Source organism: Triturus cristatus, chromosome 5_1 (assembly GCF_964204655.1).
Source record: "Triturus cristatus chromosome 5_1, aTriCri1.1, whole genome shotgun sequence".
NCBI lineage: Eukaryota > Metazoa > Chordata > Amphibia > Caudata > Salamandridae > Triturus > Triturus cristatus.
In genome coordinates, this window is record NC_140587.1 from 592,068,850 (window position 1) to 592,077,357 (window position 8,508).

Sequence of the window (8,508 nt, forward strand, 5' to 3'; positions counted from 1 at the left end):
ACCTTTCTTGAATCGTGTTATGATACCACAACTCTCACAGTCCTAGGTGACTTTAATTTTCACCTAGAAGACCTTACCAATTCAGACTCCTCCAACCTTGTTGACATCATGGCAGGTTATGGACTTTGCCAAATCATATCTCAACCCACCCACTTGGCAGGCCATACTTTAGACGGAATTTTCACCAATAACGATAGGATTGCTGTAAAAAATATTCAACGGGTCCCTTGGACGGACCACGCTGTAATCCTTTTTAAGGTGAACCTCCATCTACTTATAACGGGACGAAAATCCCGCCCTTGGCCGGTCAACACCCGCCCTTGGAAGGACATCCAAGGCACCGAACTAGCTGAAGCCTTGCTAGAGGGTATCCCTCACCCTAAGGACAGCAATGGCGGGGCTACTAAATTTGATTCCTGGATCAGCAAGGCAATTGACAAACTAGCCCCAGTGAAATCCACTCAGCCAAAAAAACGACTAGTGACTTCACCCTGGTACACACCAGAGCTGAAACTTGCCAAAATCAAATGTAGACGGCAGGAACGTCTTTGGAGATCAGATTACAGTCCTGCATTAAAGAAGGAGTATAATCGTACTCTGGATATGTACAAGTCCTTAATAAAACAAGCCAAAGTCACTTATTTCACTAATAAAATTCAAGAGGCTAATAGTTCGTCGAAGGAACTCTTCAAAATAGTGACTTTGCTTTCTAGGAGTCCCAACGATTCTACTTTCTGTCCTGACCAAAAATTCATTGACAATCTTGCCCTTTTCTTTCAACGCAAGATTCAAGATGTCTATAAGGAACTCCAGGAGCTACAATCTGCTCCTGGGAATATCATAGCTCAGCCTTTGGAGCTTCTCACACCGCCCTACAGCCTGTCCCAATTTTCTCCTCTCAGCGAGGAACAGGTCAGTGACATACTACTCCAAATCAAATCTGGCTCTCCTCTAGATCCCTGCCCTCCTCGCATTTATCACTTGGTCCCTACGGTGATAAGCGCATCTCTGACTCCTCTGCTAAACGAGATCATTAGCTCAGGTGTCTTTCCTTCAACCTGGAAAAAGGCGTGTATAAGGCCGATTCTAAAGAAGCCTGCACTTGACCCCCAGATCACCAAACATTATCGCCCTATATCCTGTCTTCCTTTGCCCGCCAAAGTCTTAGAAAAAGTGATCAATCAGGAGCTAATGCAATTCATCGATACTAGCAGCGCCTTGGACACCACACAACACGGTTTCAGACCGCGTCACTCCACTGAATCTGCCTTAATAATGGCTACAGAGGAAATTCGTAGAGCCATGGACAGTGGGGGCAGGGCCACTCTTGTCTTACTAGACCTAACGGCGGCGTTTGACACCGTTAATCATGCAGTTCTACATGACAGACTGATCCAGCTAGGCATAAAGGATTCTGCTCTGGCGCTCCTCCAATCTTTTCTCGAGTCCAGATATCAGCAGATCCACTGGGATGGTCTTTATGTTACCCCACTAGCTAAATTAATAAAGGATCATGGGTTAAACCTGGTTTCTTACGCTGACGACACACAATTAGTAGGGTCCTTGTCACAAAGTGTCGAAGTTACAGCGGAGAAATTTAAAACCTGTCTATCCAGAGTGATGAGCTGGATGAGCCTGAACTTCCTAAAACTTAACACTGAGAAGACGGAGGTGATAGAATTTGGCCACAAGCCGTCTATCTGGAACCATCTTTGGTGGCCGTCTGAAGCGGGCATCTGTCCAGTTCCCGCACCCAAAGTAAAGAACCTAGGTTTCCTGATGGACAAAGACCTTTCACTGACGTTCCAAGTCAATCAGGTGACCTCGGCCTGTTTCCTCATGATTAAAATACTCCGGAAGGTCCTACCTTTTATCCCGTTCACCTTGCGGAAAACAGTAGTGGGGGCCCTAGTCCTCTCCCGTATAGACTACTGTAACGCATTGTATGCCGGGATAGGGGAGCGTCAGCTTTCTAAGCTTCAATCCCTGCAAAATGCGGCTGTCAGAGTCCTGCTTGATCTCCCGAAGCATCATCCCACATCTTCCTACATGAGGAGGCTCCATTGGCTTCCTGTTCGTAACAGGATCCAGTTTAAGACCTTATGTCTAGTGCATAAGGCTGTACATGGAGGAGGGGCTGATGACATGAAATCCCTATTTCCTACCTATGTCCCCTCTCGCACACTCAGATCTTCTACCATGGGCCTAGTTTGCCCTTCAAAATTTAAGAGGTCGCGATGGGGAGGCAGGGCCTTTTCGTTCCAAGCAGCAAAACTTTGGAACACTCTACCAACAGCACTTCGACTGGGAACTAACATGATCCCGTTTAGAAAGGCCTTGAAGACTTGGCTGTTCACCAATTCTTAATCTAGCTCCACCTCGTCCCTTCTATCATAGCGCCAAGACGCCTCAGCATAAGTGCGCTTAATAAATAACTCAGTCAGTCAGTCAGTCAGTCAGTCCCCCCTTTATAGCAGTGCACTTTGTGATCTGCATGGTACATGTTCTTTGCAGCAGGCACATTAACCCTCTGTGCTACCTTTCCAGGAGTCAACCCTTCCACTAGACAAAACTCCATCTCTCTCTAGGAAGAACATTAATCACCGAAGTTATCATGACATTTTAATTGTTTCTGAAAATTGCTGGAGGCCAGGAAGGAGGCAGCAAGTTTTTTTCAAACCATAATATACTTGCAAACACTACGCACCCACCCGAAATAGGTACCCAGTGAGGTCACACCGTTCGCATCGCCCTAACCTGCTCAAGGTTCATGTGACCTCAGTGACAGAGTCACAGCGTCTGGATCACTGTTGCTCTAGGGTGTGCTGCTTCGTAGGCCTGCCCGCAAGACTGGAGATGAACTTCAGTATGGATTGTGGTGGACAGGCCTTCAAGGTTAACCCACAATTGACACCACTAGGGTACACCTGCTTGTGCTAAGACATTAAGCCTTCTAAGGTCTAGTGGGGCCTTCTAAGGTCTAGCATGGGAATGTGCTCCCTCAGTACAGTGGTCTGGTGGACTGGTCATGAAGGCTTAACCGGGTTCCCCAGTTCCAAATTCGACAGCTCTGGCCATAGTGCCACATCCTCTCCCCCAATGAACACCATACTTCCCCACTGAGAGAAACTCGCACTGCCTTCAGCTATAACCTAATTGTGCCCGCTATAAACACTTGGATGTGGCTCAATTCAAATTATGCACTTGATAAGAGTAATATGCTGCCTAAAAAATAAATAAAAGCAACCACTCATAGGGAATGCAAGATTAAGTAAAACATGTGAAATGTAAGCAGAAACAACATGGTTACCTTAATGATCTCTCACTCACTATTCAGAAATCAGCGAGTGATTTTACCTGAAAAGTTATGGACATGACTAGAGGGCCCTGAAGGGAACCTTTTCAATGTCCATTGCTTATATCCTTACAAAAAAGTAAGCAGTATGGTATAAAAAGAGCACATCCATAAACACAGAGCCATGGTACACATTGTGTTTTCCAATCCACGCATCAACCACCTGGGAACAACAATGCTGTTCAAAGAAAGACGAGAAACTAAAGTAGCACTTCACTGGCAAACTCTGTAACGTGATGCTGATGTATTTGGATGTAAACAAAAAACAATCTGGCCACTTTTCAACCCCCCTGTCTTGCTTTATTTAGTTATGTATTTATTTACCTTCTATTTCTCTCCATCCTGCTGCACTTTGGCATTTATATAAGGTGCACCGTCAAAGAGTGCACACGAATGTGTAATGTAAATACGGTGCTATGTAAAGTGCTCCAATACCTTCGGGTCGAGTTCGCGCTATATAAATATGCAACCAAAAATACATTCACAGCTATTGCATTCCGAGTCCCCGGGCTTAGTTACTAAGACTGTCCAAGGTATTCAAAGCACTGAATAGTTCATTGGGGCTGCGGCAGGTATGTGATCATATCTCCGGCAGTGAAGGGAGGACTACGTCATTTAAATGTATATGCTCAAAATAATGCAAAAATACGCATTGCTATCTACATAAATATAAGAGTTAGAATGTCAGATGAAGTTAAGTCACTTAGGCAACATTGTTACTTGTGTTCTAAGTAACCTTCCGTTTATTAAAACTCAAATACCCCCTCCCCAGCCCCAAAACTCACCTCTTTCTTCTCCTTGGCGCCGTAAGGAAATGGCTTCCTCCGCCACGGAGAACAAAGGGGAAACCTCCATGACGTCAGCGCGACTCGCGCACTGATGTCATTGATGACGCGGGGTGGGGGGTGGGAGGAGGCAGGGGAAGGTCTTCCCCTGCCTTCCCAGTAAAAAAAGAAAAAGATTGACCACTGACGGGGGGAGCGCCAGCGCTTCCCCCGTGGGTGGGTGTCATGACGAGCTGGACTCGTCATGGGCACAGTGCGACTGTGCTCCATGACGAGTCCAGCTTGTCATGGGCACAGAAAGGGTTAAAGAAAGCAGTGGGGCCTGACAAGATTGGCCTGAATGACTTGAATAACGTGCATAAAAAGCAACCAAGACTGCTGCCCAGAATCTTATCATCTCGGTTATCGATGAGAAGAGTACCAGAAGTATTACAAATAACCGGTTGATATTGATACCTAAGAATGTACTGATTAGCAAACTTTAAAAAATCAGTAATTGGCGACCAATTACCATCGGTACAGCATTCACGAAGTTATTCACAAAAATACTAACTAAAAGACTCCCATCTGTCGTTGATTTGAATACGAGCCAAAAAGGCTTCATGAAGGTGAGAGGTTGTCTCAAAAATCTAACTCTTCTGCAACCTTTTTCAAGGGGAAAACAATGAAGCAACTCCAGAAATAACAATGAAATCTGGGGTTAAGCAAGGTGACTCTTTATCCCCACTGTTGTTTAACATTGCCATGGAGCCTTTGAACTGTGATATTCAGAAAGACAGCAAGGGTTTCACATTCGGCTCTGATGGTCACATTGAGCAAATCACCACTCTAGCCTTTGGAGATGACATCGCAGTACTCAGCAACACCTGGGAAGGAATGAGTACAAATCTGAGAATCATTGAAAAATTCAGTAAAACAACAGTTTTAAAATGTCATGTGAAAAAAACACATGGATTTTATATAAGTCACCATAAAGATAGAATACTGGTTAACAACTATAAACCATGGCAATTTTAAAAACAAAATATTGAAAACATTCATCCATTAAAGTGTGAGAGATACCTCTGATTGAACTTTGATCACACACCGGCCATACAAGCAACAACAACATTATTGAGGTTCTTGTTAATTGGGCTCAAAAACTTGACAATCTACCACTTAAGCCCACACAGAAAAAATAGAAACTGGAAATGACAGGAACAGAAGCTAAAACTTTAAACATTCTTGATCAAACAATAAAAAAGTATGTCAAACATTTCCTACACCTACATGCATACACATGTGATGGTCTCCTGTATTAAAAAAAGATCATTTGGGGGCCTCAGTGTACCACAGCTATGTACAACAATTGGTCTAAACAAAGTCAATAGTTTAATGTATTTCAGGGAAGCTCCAGATCTGTACATAGCTCATTCATTTATGTATGCAAGAGAAGTAATCAATGAAAAAATGTATAACATCATCAAAACACACAAACTCAGCATTTTAGACAGTAGATTTCTGAGTTATAATTTGAATTTGTTAGCAACATATGAGTGGAGGAAAGAGAAATTTGAGAAATGAGCAAATCTCCCTGTCCAAGGTGATGGTATAAAATACTTGGCAAGTAATCCAACCTCAAATTTCTTGATCAGCAAGCATACCAAAATGAAAGAAAGTCAGTACATAGCTGCGCTGATGTTGAGAGCAAATGTTTTGTACACTAGAGAAGCCATCACTCTGGGAAGAAATCGTACATTTGCTACATGTAGGTACTGCAAAGATGTTTGCAAAACAATTTCACATATTTCAGGTACATGTACCAAAACAAAGGACATAAGGATAAAGTGGCATAACAACATTTTGGAATTGCTCATTGACAGAGCAAAAAGATGTGGGTGGATGTTAAAAGTAGTCAAGGTGAACTACGAAAACCAGATGTAGTGTTTACCAAAGGTGGCACTGATGTAGTGATTGATGTTTCAATTCGATAAAAAAATTCACAGAATTCCATCGAATTAGCATTTGAGAGTAAAGTTAAATACTATCAGGAGCTATCACAGCAAATCAAAGATCTTACCAACTGTAACACTGTAAAATTTAATGGCTTTATTGTTGGATGTCGGGGTATTTGACCTCAATATAATGATGTTGCTCTGGCTGATATAGGTCTGCAAATGTTGCTCCCATTCAAGAAGAATATTTGCATGACTACTGGACACTCTTAAAATGTGCCAAGTATTCATGGACAATAAAATATCAAGCTAATTGATTGAGATGTACACTATCTTGCAGCACACATGTCACTCGTATAAAACATATTGTTTTAAAATGTTGATTCATTAATATTTAAATGTGGTCAAACAGTTACATAATAGTTTATAGTTGACACAAGAATTAGTATAGATGTGAATTTTATAGATGTGAATTTTCAAGAATCTTTATAGACGTGTATTTTCTAGTTAGATGCACAATTTATAGATGTGTATTTTTATAGATGCGTGCTTATAACAATTTAGATACAAATGGGTACAACATGATTATTGAAATATCTTGAATGAAGAATAGGTCGCAAATAATCACATACACATAATCACTACATACCACACGTTGATTATTGGTGTCCTGCCAATCATACTTTAATTTCTCAGGACTGTTTCCAGACAATTTTATATTGTTGGAATAGTACTAGAGGGTGTACTATCTCTGGCCTATATGTGATCCCAGTTCCAGTGAGGACAGCTTTCAGTGTGGCTGTACTGCGTAGCGAACGAATGTTGTATTGATTTGATGCTCATGGGCAGCATAATAACCCAGAATGAGCCACCACGCGGTGGTACAGAAATAGCCAAATGCCTTGCCACCTAATTAGTGATGTGCATGAATGGATGAACGAGATTTCCACTGTCTCTACCTACTATCTAGCAAAATCACAGCCAATGGAATGGGCTTGGCAGAATCAGCGGGGAAAGAAACTTTGGAGCTTGCCTCTGGTCTGGCACTGTGAAGAGACATGAGAGGTGTAGGATATGTGGGAGGCACTTGGGCCACTTGTGAAATCCACTACTCTTATTGTTTTTTCATTTACCCTGTGAGGTGGGGGGCCAGCACCATGGGGCTCTCGCTTCTGGCTCCAAGCACCTGAAGGGCGCGACCTGCTCCAGGGACAGTGGCAGGTGGTGAGTTTGACTGGGGCGGTACACCTGTCAAATGATAATGCAGATGTCCTAAGGCGAGCTCAGGGAGGACAGAAACCTCCCACGGAGCAGAAGGGCAAAAGCTCATTTGATCTCGATTTTCAGTATGAATACAGAACATGAAAGCAGAGCCTCACGATCCTTCAGACTTTTGGGTTTCAAGCAGGAGGTATCAGAAAAGTTACCACAGGGATAACTGGCTTGTGGGGCCAAGCATTCATAGCGACGTTGCTTTTTGATCCTTCGATGTCGGCTCTTCCTATCATTGTGAAGCAGAATTCGCCAAGTGTTGGATTGTTCATCCACTAATAGGGAACGTGAGCTGGGGTTAGACTGTCGTGAGACAGGATAGTTTTACCCTACTGATGCTGTGTTGTTGCAATAGCAATCCTTCTCAGTACGAGTGGAAGTTCAGGTTCAGACATTTGATGTATGTGCTTGGCTGAGGAGCCAATAGGGCGAAGCTACCATCTGTGGGATTATGACTGAATGTCTCTAAGTCAGAATCCCCCCTAAACCGTAATGGTACCGCAGTGCATTGGAGCCTTGGTTGGCCTCTTGCTTGGGGACAGGAGCGTGGATGGAAGGGGGCCACCTCCATCGTCATTAGTGCACCGCGTGTTCATGGGACACCCAGTGCTAAATCATTCGTATATGACCTGGTTCTGGGTCAGGGTTTCATAAGTAGCAGAGTACCTACCTCGCTGAGATCTATTGAAAGTCATCCTCCGAGCAAAGCTTTTGTCTCCGTGAGTGAGAGCCTACGGAACTTCCTCTACCACACCACCAGGCCGGTGGGAGAGATGCAGAGGGGGATTGCGGGCCTGCGGGAGGCCGCCTCCACCATATGCCAGATGGTATGGGGGCCTCCCCCTCCCGCCCTGCACTACCGGGGTGCAGTAACGGGGCCACCATCCCTTGTGGGTCAGCAGGGTGACCATATGGCCGGACCAGGCTCATCCCTCCTTCCCTCTGCTCCCGCACAAGTCACAGGGAGGCCAGCAGGCCTCGAGAAGTAGCCTCCACAGCACCGGCCTTAGAGAAACTGGCCACTCGCGCCCTTGTTGGACTGCCGTGGGACTGGGTCGAGTCATCCTGGGCCATCTGGCCGTGAAAGAAGTGGCCTTTTGGGCCACCTGGGTTAATGAGAACCACCTAATATGCCTTCCCAAGAAATGAAGAGTTGGTCAGT

At 44.3% G+C, this 8,508-nt stretch overlaps 1 pseudogene; it reads left to right on the plus strand.

The window, feature by feature from the left end:
• Positions 1–7,073: 7,073 nt before the first annotated feature.
• Positions 7,074–8,058, plus strand: LOC146831245 (28S ribosomal RNA; annotated as a pseudogene; the record flags this gene model as incomplete).
• Positions 8,059–8,508: the final 450 nt, after the last annotated feature.